Source organism: Microtus ochrogaster, linkage group LG5, assembly GCF_000317375.1.
Source record: "Microtus ochrogaster isolate Prairie Vole_2 linkage group LG5, MicOch1.0, whole genome shotgun sequence".
Classification (NCBI taxonomy): Eukaryota; Metazoa; Chordata; class Mammalia; order Rodentia; family Cricetidae; genus Microtus; species Microtus ochrogaster.
The window spans coordinates 11,773,377-11,789,205 of record NC_022031.1 but is presented as its reverse complement, the minus strand read 5'-3'; positions in this window follow the sequence as shown (position 1 = coordinate 11,789,205).

Genomic DNA, 15,829 nt, shown 5'->3' with positions numbered 1-15,829 from the left:
ACCTGTCCTTAACTCCCACTGGCTCTCTCTTGGCCTCAGGGGGTGCCGCACTCACAAACACATGCTAAAAATGCACAGTTTTGATATTAAAGACAGAAACATAGACAAAAGCATACAATGCAATGAGCGCCACGTCGCTCCTGCCACTGCTAACCAAGCACTGAACTGACTTTGTTTCCTGTAACTCGTTCAACACTAACCCCTCCCCCTTTCTCCTAGTTCTCCCTCTTCCTCAGTATTTCAAAGGAATGCGCCTATGTCTCCACTTGCTTCGGTATTTAAATCTCCTGAAATACATTGCCAAAATATCATATCACAGCCTTAGCAATTTCCTGACATCGTTTATATCAAAGCCCACACTATAGTGCATCAGATGATAGGTTTTTTGTTCTTCCGAGCTTGGTTTATTTAGTTGGCACTGTGTTTTTAGATACAGTGCTTGGGGTATAGCTCAGTGGTAGAGTCATTGCCTAACATGTACAAGGCTCTAAAGTCAATACCACAAGGAAAGGATCATCAGGACAGACTAGCACAAATCTCTGGGTATAAACATAAGCAGAAGGCAGTCTGACAACTTGTTCACTTAGTAAAATAGGAATAGTGGTTGCTCCCCCTAGAGCGTTCAGTCCTTTGCAGCAAGTCGCAAATCCAGGCTCAGCACCATCGCACCAGGGCGCACATCTCTCCTGGCAGTTGTACCAATCACAATGCAGAGATGTAGAACAGGTAAAAACGCTGAGAAGAAGCAGCTGCTGAATGCTCAACCCCAAACGGGCACCTCTGTTTTCTCCTTCGCTGAGGTTCAGGGTTCATCACGGAAAAGGCAGTGGGAGGTCTGTAAGAGCCAGAAGGGAAGGCAACTGTGAGTGCTGTCTTCCGGACACGGTATGGCTGCGGCACTCAGAACTCATGGCAGTTATGGTCACCGGCACAAGATCAAGGCAACGAAACCAGCCGACATTGCAGCAGGCTGCTGAATGAACCCGGTGGATGAGAAGAACAGGAAATAAATGACATAGTGGGAGAAGGGTCATGGGGGGGGGGGACAGTTGGAGGTGGAATGACCAAGATACACTGTACATATATATGAAATTATCAAAGAACAAATAAAAGCTATTCTTTCAAAGGGAAGGTGCTGGAGAAACAGCTTAGCAGCAGTTGTTGCTCCTCCAGAGCACCTGAATTTGAATCCCAGCACCCATAATGGGTGGCTCACACCACCTGTAACTCCAGTGCCAAGGGATTCAACACCTCTGGCCTTCGGGCACCTGCCTTTTGTGTGCATATCCATATAAAACACAATGTATACACAGGATTTAAAACAATAAAAATAAAGAATAAAGAAAAACCGCCTTCTTAAAAAAGAAAAGCCAGCTAGGAGTCATGGCACACACCTTTAATGCCAGCACTCAGGGGGCAGAGGCAAGTGACTGTCTGTGAGTTTGAGGTCAACCTCATACAGAATGAGGTCCAGAATAGCCAGGAGAAATTCTGTCTCGAAGAATCAAAACAAAACAAAACAAAACAAAGAGAAAAGCCTATGACCCAGGTGGGCTTGGCTAGGTGATGTGTCCAAGACTGCACTGTACAGGGAACTGTCTTTGGAAACTACAAACTTGAACTCCTCCCATCCTCCACAACCAGCCAGTGGGATCGCCTGCTCGAGGAGTCTTCTAGCTTCAGCATGGCACAGGCTTTGGAGGCCTTCCATCCTCTGTATGAGATGGGGAGGCTGAAGAAGGAGGAAGGAGGATCACAAGGTCAAAGCTAACCTGGAGGTGAGGTAGCACACATAATGCCTATAGTTTTCTATACTATACTCACACTTATATGTTCATTGAGCATTTTAAGCATTGTTATTGTTTCTACTCTCTGCCTATATAGATGATGGAGACATTTTTTCCCTTGTCTTTTCTGTTTGGAGAAAGGATCTCACTGTGTAACCCCAGCTGGCCTCCAACTCATAGCAATTTTCTGACTTCAGCCTCCTAACTACTGGAATAGCAGGTCATCATGCCTGGACAAATGATGTTTTTGAAAACTGCATTCCAAGCAAGATCATGCACTTCATGACTCTTGTACTGCTTGTCCTGCTGTTGTGATAAATAAAAAGCCCTGCAAAGGCACTTCACGGGGGAAGTGGCTTGTTTCCACTCATGGTTCAAAGTTCGTGTTCATGGTTCATGACCGAGAAGGACTGGCATCAGGAGTGGGGAGTAGCTGGTCATACGGTAGCCACAGGAAGCAGAGAGCAATGAATGCTGATGTTCAGTTAGCTTTCTCCTTTTTTATTTATGAATTTTTAATTTTTTGTGTATGGGAGTTTTGTATGCACGGATGTATATGTGCCACATGCATGCATGCACTACCTATGGAGGCCAGAAGAGGGCGATGGATCTCCCAGAACTTGAGCCACTGTGGGAGTAGCAGGAACTGTGTGGATACTGGGCACTGAAGCCAGAGGTAGCCTACAAGACTAGCAAGTGCTTTTAACAGCTGAGCCATCTCTAGCCCTAAATTTCTCATTTTTAATTCAGTACAGAACCCAACCCAGAAAATGCTGCTGCCCACAGTTAAAATGGGTCTTCTCACCTCAGTTAAGCTAGTCTAGATAATCCCTTGACAATAAGCTCAGAGGTAATTTTAGGTCCTGCCCAACCAACCACAGGGATTAACCATCACATCACACCCCTAATATTATTTTAATGGAGAACAACCCTTCACCTTTAGAGCCATTTTCATAAAACCAGCCTGTGCTCAGTGGCCAGGTCAGCTGTCCTGAAGAAGAGTCTAAATTCTAAATTTGTTTTTCTCCATTAGTTCCTGATTTTCTTGCCAACAAGATGTTAGGCCAAGTGCCTTGTTTATATTAAAGTTAAAATATTTTTAGTGGGAAAAAAAAAGCAATTTCATATGTGAACAGAATACTGCATTACTTCCTGAGACACGAATTGTTCCCCTACAAAGGTGGGGCACTTGGTAAGAGGCGAGAACATAGCAGATAAATATTATCAAGCCTATCTCATAGATGAGGGAAGGAGACACCCACACTTCCTGCTGACTTCTTCAGTTAACCTTGTCTGTGAGGGAAGGAAGGAGCTCTCAAACAGAGGACTTTGGTTAGGTATCCAGTTTTCTTTCAATTCACTCTCCATACTGGGCCTTCTTAAGGATCAAAGGTGTCCTATATCTCATTTACTAGCTTCCGAGTTCATTCGGCAAACCATCTAGGAAGGCCTGCTGTGGGATGGTCATGCATTGTCCCAGACCCTGTATGGACATACGGGTCCTCAAGGAAAACCTTGCGAGAGGCAAGAAAGAAGACAAGCCATGGAGAACTCTGAGAAGAGAAGGTGCTTAGCTAGTCAGAGTACTGAGCCAGGAGCATGCCATGCATCTCAGAGGCACTTTGAGGGGCAGTCCCTACAGCTCCCAGTCATGAGCCTCATAGACAGATATGCAGCACCATGAACTCTTAGACAGGTGTAGAGATATGTGGACACACCCCGTCGCTCTGTGAGAGTTTATATGTAGCTCCCCACTTATACTAAGAAGAGGGGGAGGAAAATGCCCACTGGAAGCAGAAATATAAACCTCCTAGGTTGACCCCAGTGATCGGGCCCTTGCTGAGGGCATAGACCACACTTTGAGAAGATCTGGTGATCCGAAGCTGGAAAGGCCTGGGCTTTCCAGGCCTCACAAGCTCACAGCCCGCAGGAGGCTGGCAGGTAGGATGGGTGTGTTGGAAGAGTCCTGGAATGCCCGGCAGTAGAACGGGGAGATTGAGCCTGCAGGATGTGCCCAGGAAGCCCCTGTCCTGCTTGTAGGTGCAGCATTCTGGATTGCCACCCAAATCTATTGAATGGGAGCATGGGAACACTGGCTTCAGGACCCTGAAATCAATTGGAGCTGGCCTGACACCATGCTGAGCACAGACAAAGCCATCAGGCCCACCATGCAAATGAAGATCAGCAACAAGAATGGTTTGAGCCCGGTGCTCCTCTGCGCTAGCTGAAAGGAGTCCTCAGGTGGCTATTCATCTCTCCACCCAGGAGCAGGAAGAGCCCTCACAGTCAGGGTATTGCCCTGAGTGCCCCCACCCCCAGTTCATTCAGTGCTTAGCTTCCTTGCTACAGGAATGATCTCCGTCTTGGGCCTAGACCAAGGCTTCCCCTTCTCCCTGTACCTGCCTCTCTGATGGATACACACATTAGCATATTTTAAACATGCCTTGATTTGTGACTTTCTTTGTCCTTTCAAACTATAAAAACACCATGAAACTGCTTCCACACTGGAATGTGGAATTTGGAGTAGCCTGAATCTGGGTTCCCAGGCTGTGGTTCCTCACAATGGCTCTGGAATAAACTCTCTTATTTCTCACAAAGAAAAGAATGATTTCCAGTGGGCTGTGTCTCAGAATGGTGGTAGATGCTCCCACAGCACCAGACAGGTCTGGGTTCAATCCCAGTACTGCAAAGAAAAGAGAATAAAATAGTTTCCATAATCTAAAGTGGTTTTGGTTCATTGTAGCTAGGGGGGAAAGGCTTCAAAAGGGTGGTTCAAGTAAAACGTCAAAGGAAGAATCTTCACCCAAATTAAGAGCTTCGTGCCTAATATGTATAGACCAAAAGTGATGGAATCCCAGGTTGAACAGAGGAAACTGTTTGGTTGGAAGTGAGACCCCAGGCCCCTGACACTCCTATATCCAAGGAGTCTGGGATGTTTGGTCAGCAGTGTCACCCCTGGCATTCATCCCAAGGTCCCTCCCTGGGAGTTGCCACAATCCAGACTCCACCTTCCTCCAAGAAAGCCCGCCAAAGGATGACCTCCCCAGAGAGGATCAAGACCACTCCCACGGGCTATTAAAACTGCCCCCCAGACGCCGGGGCGATGGTGGCGCACGCCTTTAATCCCAGCAGTCGGGAGGCAGAGGCAGGCGGATCTCTGTGAGTTTGAGACCAGCCTGGTCTACAGAGCTAGTTCCAGGACAGGCTCCAAAGCCACAGAGAAACCCTGTCTCGAAAAACCAAAAAAAAAAAAAAAACCAAAACTGCCCCCCAGAGAATGAACACATGGTCTTTTTGGTTCTCCTTTTCCCTCTCCGTGGTTTTTTGGTCTTCCTGGGAGGGGGGGAGATTCAGGGAGGCTGAAGGGCCACTCGGGAGTGCTGGCATCCATTAAACCTGCGCCTTTTCTAATTTGGTTTTATTACGTCAGTGGAGAGGCTTATCGGACAGTAAAACTTTACAGAAACCATGGTTGGAAAGGGGCAAGGTCAAGGTGGATTCTGGAATGTTCAGTTGTGCTAGCCCAGCTGCATAAGGGGGTGAGCTGGGAAGAAGAAACCATTACTTTGGTGTTACCTTGGCAGCTGGGATGTGAATGAGCTGGCCTTTCCAATTTCACTTCTCCCACTCTGCATTCCTGGCCCCTTTAATGGCGCTCATCAAAGTCCTGCTCTGACTCAAACGCGCCATCTATGAGCGCTTTTTGCTTTGGAGAGTGGCACAGACAAACAACAGAGACGAGAGTCCTTATGTAGCTCAAATAGAGATAGTTCCTACAGACCCTCAGGGAGACTGAGAACAGGGCAGACGAGCACACAGGAGCTTAAGGCCATGTCCATGGGAGAGGAAATACAGCATGTCCAGGATGGCATCAGCTAGCCCTTACTGAGTGCTGACTTCAGGTATTAGCTCATCTCGGCTAATGACTGGGGGGGGGGTCACGATTATTAAAGTTAGCTACAGACAAGAGCCAGAGCCTTGAGAGCTGAAACCCAAAAACACAGCTCAATGTCAACCCAAGGGCACAGCTCAATGTCAACCCAAGGGCACAGCTCAATGTCAACCCAAGGGCACAGCTCAACGTAAACCCAAGGTCCTCACTCTTAGTTACTCTACTGTATAATGTACTTTCAGTCTGAGCCAGGTGCCACTGATCCTATTTGACACAGGACAGTGGCCACACCTAGAGGTCAAGCAGGACCCAGGCAGACATCCTGGCTATGAAGGGCAAGGTGAAGGAAAGGTTGCGCTTTCTAAAGATATTTCCCTGAATCGTACAAGGTCATTAAACCCAAATCTGCCTGGGATTCAACAACTCAGTGTGCGAGAAGAAGCTAAATCATTAGAGAAATACAAAAGAAGACTAAAGTGAGATGCGGTCTGCACTGCTCCCCTTAGGCAGTACCGTGTGTGCTAGAGCTCCCTAGAGGAACAGGACCCACGGGAAATTACCTTACTTACGGAATTGGTTTGTATGATTGGAACTTGGGTCGTCCAACAATAACTGTCCAAACACTGGAGAAGGAGAGAGCCTTGTTACTCAGCTCAGGAAGCTGAAGCCTCTGAACAAGAGCAGCAATGATGCAATCCCAGTTGGAGGCTGCAAGCCTGGCGCTCCCCTAAGGTCTGCCAGTGCCTGTGCTGGGAAGGGCGGAGGAAGCGGCAGTACAGATGGCAGCTGCAGCTTCCGGTGCTCCCAGCCAGCAGAAGCAGAGAGCTTCTCCCTATCTGCCCTCCTCTATTTCTTCCGGGACCCCAGATGTGGGCTGTTGCTGCCCACATTCAGGGTGGGTCTCCTGTCCTCAGGGGCTGTCCTATCTGTCAGGCATCTCTGGGAACTCCATCACAGACACACCCAGAGATTTATTTTACTCTAGGCATCTCTCAAGTCAGTCACATTGACAATAAGACAGTCACAGCTGTGACCAAACCCAAACCCACAAAAACTCCAGAAAATAAGGATCATCCAAGTGTGGAGGGACTGGAACTCTCCACGCTGCCCGTGGGAATGTGAAATGCAGCGACCTCATTTGGCAGCAGGCTGTCATGTTACCATAGCAACCAGAAATCCCTCACATACCCCCCAAAAACCTGAGGAGTGATATTAAAGTAAAAGCATCCATTCCCAGTGGCCTTCCTTTGTCTGAATTGTTGCTCTCTGTGATTTCAGGTACCCACTGTCAATCTCAATGGGAAACACTGAATGGAAAATTCCAGAAGCAAACAATTGAGAAGTTTTAGATTTTTATCCTGTTCAGTCTGACTAGAGACAGGCATCTCCCTTGACCTAGAACACACATGCAAGCCATGATACCCTCCCTTCAGTTACTGGATCAGCTGTCAAGGCTCAGGGGTGCCTCTGTTCAATATCTCTTATGTGACAGACTCACCCCAGAGCTCGCTGATGAAGGCATGCCTCTCAGCTCACAGGGAAGGCAGGCGCTCCCTCTCATCTGCTCTGGGAGGGCAGTGGGTAAGCCATCACAAAAACAATTATTTCAAAAAAACAAAGAAAAATGACACTCTCATAGCCTTTGTTACTAGTTTTTCTAGTTGTTTTTTCCGATACTGTGAAAAAACACTGACCAAAAACAACTTGGGAAAGGAAAGGGTTTGTCTGGCTTACATCATCAAAGCAAGACAACAGCCCAAGGCAGGAATCTAGAGGCAGGAACTGAAGCAGAGCGACAGAGGAATGCTGCTGACAGGCTCATGTCTAGCTAACGTTACTATACAGCCCAGACCCACCTGCCTAGGGATAGTACTGCCCACAGTGGGCTGGATGCTCAATTAGCAGCTAAGAAAATGTCCCACAGACACACCCCCAGGCAAATCTGATGGAGGCCGGTTCTCTTCCCAGGTGTGTCAAGCCGACAACTAAGCTAAAGTAAAAATAGTATTACTCTATTTTTATCATTGATTATTATTGCTAATCTCTTATTGTACCTGCCTTACACACTGAACTATAGCATAGATGTGCATGTGCAAGAAGAAAAACAATACAGAGTTTGTGGACTCTCTCTGCTGCTAGGGGAAGACACTTCATCCTCATAGAAGCACTGCTGGAGATCATCAAGAGGGCGACAACCAACGCCTACCAATGATGGAATCAGCGTGTTATCTGCAGGTGGTGTATACGTCAGAATACTATTTGATCAGAACAGGAATGAAGTACTTACAATTGGTATGGTGTGAACAAACCTCAAAAATATGCTGAGTGAGTCAGGCATGGTGCACTTTCCTGTAATCTCAGCACTGGGAGTCCAGAGGCAGGAGGATCAGCTTCAGCTGCATAGGAAGTTGGAGACTCTGTCTCAAAAAAGGAAACCAAGTGAAAATGTGTTATGGGAAAGTTGGGCACAAATGGTCTCACACTCCACACAAGTCTGAGTGGTTAGTTTACAGAGATAAACCAGAGCTTTCCAGGGACTAGCAGGAGAGGAACATGCATGGTATCCGATTCTGAAGGGGCCTGCATATGCTGCACACCCTTCACACTTCATCTCAAGAAAACAGGAGGTGCCACGAGGAAGTGGGAGACGCTGAGGATGCTGGTCCACTGTGTCTACCATCTAGAAGGATGCTGGCCCTTCTCCACCCAGTCATGATAGATGGCCCTTTCTACCAATGAAAAAAATGGAGGCACAGACAGCTTTCCAAGTATTGTTCCAAGTCAGGAAGTAGACCTGGAATTTGGACTCAGACAATCCCAAGCCCAGAGCTAAGGTATCTGTCCCCGGGATCCTGCCTGTGTCTGGCTGTCCAGCCACCCTGTTTCTCTTTCTCTTCTACCACACCAAATTTTCAAAGGTTTCTTTCTGCTAAGCCCCATTGCCTGTGGCCAAGTCCATTGCTTCAGTCTCCCTCACAGCCAGGGCCCTCTGACGTTTACATTCTCTTACTCACTCACTGGGAATGCAAGTGTGACCTGATGGGCCCCACCCTCCGGGAGCTTACTGTCTGGTGGGCAGACAGATGAGTAGCCGGTGATATGCCGTGAGTAAGTTCGTGAGAAAGGATGGATTCCAAGAAGTCGTGATGGACAGCTAGATAAACTCAGGAAGTCAGGAAGGCTTCCTGGAAGAGATGAGGCCAGGACTGAGACCCAGAAGACAGAAGAGTTTCTGGGCCTTAGCTGTCCACATGATGACTTTATGAAGGGGGGCTGGGGTTCTTGATTCATGTGGAGGGTCAGGCCAGTCTGATACTTTGGGGCTCTGGTGGACTCCTGGGCAGCCGTGGCAGGAAGGTATGGTGGTGCAGAAGGAGGAGGGGCAGGAAGAGTCATGCTGGGGTGGGAGGGTCATAAAGGCCTAAGGACTTCACATGATCTCCACCTCCTTCAGGTTCACCATCTTACACTAGCGCTCCTTACAGGCCAAGTCTTCAATCCATGGGCCTGAGGAGACTTCCCCCAACCTGAGATCCAACCTCCTTCCCAACAATAATTAGAGGACGTGGGCCAGTTATTCGGCCTCACTAAACCGTCTTTTCTTTACCAGAAGGCATGGAGATTAGCAGTGACAATGTTCCGAAGCTGCTCTCAGGATCAGTACATTCGCTGCTGGAATGACTTTCCCCTAAAAAGTTCTCTGCTAACCCCCCTCAGGGTGGCAGCTGTCTGACTCTCTGGCTAGATGCAGCTGGTAGGAGCAGTGGTCATGGCTTACTGTGTTTAATTCCCAGGACTCAGCGAGAGAGCTTGAGGGGGTCCTGACCCCAGTAAGATCTCAGTTGAATCTGAGGGGCGATGTAGGAGGGACCCATCCTGGACACAGGACTCCGTGGCCCACTAGGCAGTCAATAGGGGTCTGATCCAGAAAGAGTGGGTGAGGCAGGAAGGAGAAAGTGCAAATTCAAAGCAATCAACAGTCCTGTTGTACAAGGTCTTATCTTCAAGGTCTTATCTTCTAAACTGGAGTCATTTTGCTTCTCAGTGGGGGGAAAAAATCCCACGACAGGCTTATGAAATGGCTTAATAGGTAAAGGGGCTTGCTGCCAAGACTGATGACCTGAGTTTGATGTGTGGACCCTACACAGTGGAAAGAGAGAATTGACTCCTGCAAGTTGATCTATGACCTCCACACGAATACACCATGACATGCACACGCACACACACACACACACACTCTCTCTCGTGCATGGAATAAAAACAAAATAAAAATTGCCAGGTGGTAGTGTACACTTTTAACATCAGTGTTTGGGAGGCAGAGCCAGGGAGAACTCTGTGAGTTTGAGGCCAGTATAGTCTACATTGTATATTTCAGGCAAGCCAGGGCTCTATAGTGTGTGATTTTTGTCTCAAAAAAGAAAAAAGAAAAAAAAGATCAATATAAAATAAAAGACTTCCATAAATTAACTAGCTGCAAACACTCTAGAGGTCAAAAGTGAAAACTGGACGGAGCTGGAGAAATGGCTCGGCTGTTAATAGCACTTACGAGAACCTGGCCTCGGTTTCCAGCCCCTCAGCAAGTCACTGGCACCTACCTGTAACTCCAGATCCAGGGTTCAGATGCCTTCTTCTGGCCTCCACAGGTATTGCACTCACATAAATGTGTGCATAAATCTACACATACACACAGTCTACAAATATATACGTACATATATATGTATATAAAAATGAGAAAATTAACTTAAAAAGAAAGACACAAAAACTAAAACAAAATAAATATCTCAAGAGCAGTAAAAACAAAAAATAATGTATATGGGGCTGGAGCAATAGCTTCACCATTAAGAGCACTGACGCTCTTCCACAGGACCCGGGTTTGATTCTCAGCACCCACATGGCAACTTATAACCAACTATAACTCCAGGTCCGGGGGATCCAATGTTCTTTTTTGGAATTCTTGAGCACAAAGCATGCTCATGGTACACAGATATACATATAGGCAAAACATTCATGTACATAAAATAAAAACTTAAAATTAAAAAAGTATCTCCATTGATACTTTTTCATAATTTTTTGATTCTTTGTGAATTTCACACCATGCACCCAAATCCCACTCATTTCCTAGTTTTTCCATATCTGCCCCCACCCTGCTAACCTCCTCCTGAAAGAAAAAAAATTAAAAATAAAAATTAAAACAAAGAAATAAAAATCTTGTCATGGAAGCGTGGTGTATCACGGTGTGTCACACAGTGCATGCTGTTGTCCAAACGGCTTTATTTGCAAACGTTCATTGCAATGGGTCAGGTCTGCTTAAGGCCTCTGGAGCCTGCCACACCATCAGTCCTGGACTCTCACCAAGACTCCTCCTGGAAGCCCTGCTGTTGCCCTGAGTCATGGAGATCCTGCAGCGATGGTTCTGCAGGACCAGTCCCTTTATGTTCTCTATCGGGTCATAGATGGGGTAGATACAGGGAGTGCCAGCTCAGAGCCTTGGTTCTGGGCCCGGGTGGTAGCTTGAGTTGGTCAGCCCACCTGCTCGGCTCTGCTGTGCTCACATCACTGGGGCCAGCTCTTCTGCACCCATTGGCACAATGGTGAGGTGACCAGTGAGTGGGGGGGGGCACCCAGCAGAGCTCTGGGTCATCAGCATGTCCTCAGACTGCAGCCCTGACTACGGACATCCCCATGGCCTTAGGTGATAACATCAACACAGAGCCCAGACATGGCCCTCGGTGGCAGCATGGGCCCAGACATCACGGTGGCCCCAGGTGGCAACAGAGACTGCTCACATCAGGCTGTTCCTCATCACTGACATCGAGCCTCTATTTATGCCTCTTTCCATATTGCACAAACCCCTCAGCCTCTCTCTCCCACCTCACCACCACACACTTGCCCGTCATGTGGCACCCACGCAGGCCGGGCCTGTGTCCTCTGGCACCTAGGTCGGGACCGTGAGCTGGGTCTCATTGACACCTTTTTATTCCTTGGTTTTTTTGAGACAGGGTTTCTCTGTGTAGCCCTGGGCTGTCCTGGGCCTCAAACTCAGGGAGCCACCTGTTTCTGCCTCCTGAATGTTGGGATTACAGGTTTGTGACACCACACCCTGCTTGCACTGAGACTTTCTGTCTATTGCTGGAAGGATGTAAACTGACCCAGTATTGACACCCTTCAATTCTATGCTCTCTTACTTCAGGGAAATTCCTTTTAGGAATTATGGAACAAGTGTGATCATGCACAAAGCATCTGTGATAGCATTGCCTATAATAATTGCAGATAATGGCCAGCAACTCAGCGTACCTAATAATAAATAGGATGCTATTGGATAAATTACAGCAAATCTATATACCAGAATATTATGTAGTTTGTCATAGTTAATCTTTCTATTGCTGTGAAGAGACACTGTAACCATGGCAACTCTTATAAAAGAAAACAACTTGGGTGGCTTGCTTACAGCTCATACACTTAGTCCATTATCATCATGGAGGGACAAGGCTATGTGCAGGCAGACATGGTGTTGGAGAAACAGCTGAGAGCCCTGCATCTTGCAGGCAACAGGAAATAGTCTGAGGCTGGGCAGTATCTTGAGCATATATGAGACCTTAAAGGCTATCTTCACAATGACACACGCCCTCCAACAAGACCACACCTACTCCAACAAAGCCACACCTCCTAATAGTGACACTTCCTAGGAGATTATGGGGACCCGTCACATTCAAACTTCCTCATAGCACTCAAACTACCTCATAGCTACAAAAAAAAGGCAGAATGAGAGAGAGAGAGAGAGAGAGAGAGAGAGAGAGAGAGAGAGAGAGAGAGAGCGCAAATAGTGTAGCAAATCTGCATTTCTAAGCTCCAAATACTAATCCTGATGTGGTAGAAAGTGTGTAGTGTTTGTGTGTGCGGGGTATCAGGTTATAACATGGTGCCGTTCTGTCTTTATATTTGCCATAGATTGAATAGTCATATCTCTCATACGCTAAACCCCTCACCCCATGTGACAGTGGCAGGAGATGGGTCTCTGGGAGATGGTTAGTAAGGGTGGAACCTAAATGGCCTCTGCCATATACTTTGGCTCTTGGATATCCCTCAAGGCCCATGGGCCAAACCCTCAGTTTCCAGGCTGTGACACTATCGGGAGATGGAGGAATTTTTAGAAGCTAAGTCCTAGTAGAATGAAGAGGATCATGACATCATGCCTTGAAGAGGATGTTGGGGCCGTGGTCCCTCCCTTCATTTTTGTTTCCTAGGTACCCTGAGATGAGCCATTTCCTCCACAATCCTGTCTCACAGTGTCCTGCTCTGTGTCCCACAGCACAAATGAGAAGGAGCTAAGTGACAATGGTCTAAGCTCTCTGAGCCTGTGAGCTGAAGTGACCCTTTCCTCTTTGTCAGTTGTTTCTCTGTCACCGTGGCGGAAGGCTGATGAGCACATCTACGAGGAAGTAGGCCTCACAGACACAGAATCTTCTGTAATTTGCTATTGGATTTCCAAGCCCACGCAAATGCGAGAAACATTTCTTTTGTTCATAAGCCATCCCGATTCTAATCTTTTTGTTACAGTAGCCCAAATAGACTTAAACGTACATCATCTACAGGTGCAGAGAATATTTTGCTACTCTTATTTCTGCAGCAAAATAAAACACATACTATGTTCCACGTAGGCTAAGACCGACGGGGCTCCTGGTGGATCGGGTGGCCGCTTCCCTCTGTGGCACCTGGCTGCCCTGCCCATGGCCTGAGATGCTGCACCCTGTCCCCAGCAGGGTGTGAGTCTAAAGTCTACAGCAGAGAAAGTCTTCCCAGCCCAGAGCAGGTCAGACAAGGTGGTAGACACGTCTCTCCCCTCTCCCCTCTTGACAGCCCAACAGCAAGGAGCTGCTTCACAGAGCAGGGAGCTCTCTCCAGCAGCTGAACTCTGGAGTCAGAGTCCCCCACTCAATGGCACTGGGACAGCATGGGGCAGGATTCCCCTCCTCCTTTGAGGGGGTTATCTTACAATGTCTGATACCCAGGTGCAGATAAGAGAAACATGGTGTCACCTCAGGTGTCACCCCTCTGGCTACCTTCTCTAGCTACAGAGATGTGGTCTCCAGGCACCAGGCACCGTGAAGTCCAGCCAGTTAGGCCAACGCCGAGTGCAGTCTGGATGGCCAGGGAAGCAAACAGGATGGAGTCTGGAGAAAAGTCAGGAGGATCCATGGGGACAGCCTCACTTCTCCTTCAGATGTGGATCTTAAAAATACTGTCCAAAGCTGCAGTGTTGAAGGTGTGGTCTCCATCCTGTGCCAGTATGGGAAAGCCATGGAACCTCTTGGGAAGCGGGGCCTCAGGGACAGAAGCTGCTCAGTTAGGAGTCCAGGCCCTCCCCCTCCTCCAGGTCTCCTGCCTCACTGATCTAACCTGGCACCCTTCTGATTGCTGAAGCTGACAGACCACCCACTGTTCTCACAGACACCTGGGCCCCCTGGGGGTCCATAGCAGCCTGTGGTAGCACATTAACTAGCTCCATCCCTCCAGCTAGTGCCTCAGTGACTTCTGCCACATAGCCCAGATCACATATTAACCATGCCAGCTACCTCATGGCGGTAGGCTTCCCTCCCCCTCAGAAACCTTTAGGATGGCTCCTTGCTCTCCCGGTGTGACTGAAGCAGCTTTCTTCAGGACTCCCTTGCCACACAAACCTTACTCCTGCAGTATTGATATGTCTCCTAACCATGCTCTGAAAAACCTCACAGCCCTGGGGGCATGCTCTTGAGGGGGACATTGGGACCCCAGTTACTTTCTCCGCCTGAGTTCCTGTCATAATAGCCTACCTGGCCCAAAGCAATATGGCCAATCAACCGTCATCGTGAGGCCTCCGAAACCATGAGTCACAGCAAACCTTAAGGTGATTATTATCCCAGGTGTCCTGTCAGAGACAGGATCTAACTAACACACCCTTGGTGCCCACCTCAACTTTCCTTCTGTTGGTTGCCGATGGCTGTTCCTCCGTCTTGGAAACATGGCCTTCCCATTGCTTTTGGGGATTTTCAAGCCATGGACATGTACTAAACTGACCGTGCCCAATAGGAGGAGGGCTGGATTCATCTGTCTCCTCCCAGTCCTTCCCCACCGACCCTGGTTCCTAGAGTATGAAATCATTCCCTCAGTCCACAGTGCTGGAGAGCCTACTGTGTTCCAGGCACAGCCATGGACTCTGGGGTGTCTGGTGTGAACGGAGCTCACTAACACATTCTAGAAGGTGAGCACAGACACTATACAGAGAAACCAGAGGCCACAACACTCGGGGCTCCTGGGGTTTAGGCAAGCCTATGGGCCTTTTTTTTTTTTTTTTTTTTTTTTTTTGATTGATGATCTGGGAGAGAGCCCAACCCACTATGGATAGACTCACCCATGGGCTGCTGTTCCTGCATGAAATAAAAAAGCAGGTAGAATAAGTCGCAGTGAGGAAAGCCACTAAACAGCATTTCTCTATGGCCTCTGCCTCAATTCCTGCCTCGAGTTCCCTCACTGATGGACTATGATCGGGACATGTGAGATGAAATGAATCCTCTCTTCCCCAGGTTTGGTCATGGTGTTTTATCAAGCAATAGAAACCCTAACTAAGACTGAAGAGTGTGATTCTCAGAGAATCTTCTTCCTGTCCTGTAAACACTTTTTCCTGCTGCCCCGTGTATAAGAAACAGGCCCATCTTCCTTCTCATTCGCTCCTTAGCTCAGGAAAGGAGTTCAAAGAAGCTAACTAAGCCCCATTGCGACAGAGAGAGCAGCCACATTTCCCACACTGCCGCAGACTGTAGCCGCTGTCACGGCTCTTAAAAAGGAGTCTCTGGTCTCATGTATGCGTGGGTCCCCTGTGCTTTCAGTGTGTTTTCCACAGCTCATGACTGCCCGTATCAGAGCGTGTTCCCATCCTCTCGTGACTCACAGTCACATCAGAATGTAAGCAAAACACTCCCGAGGAAGCCTGGGTCCTGTGGGACCTGGCATCTGCTAGCCTCACCTGCCCACATGCTCTTCACTGGCTCCTCCGTGTACCCGCGTCACTCCCAGATGACTCATACAGGGCTTCCTGGGCCAAGAGCCCTTGTTTGCCCACCTAAGAGGACTTTCCCCACCCAACCAGAAAGCCTCCCCCTCCAGCCCCTCCAGC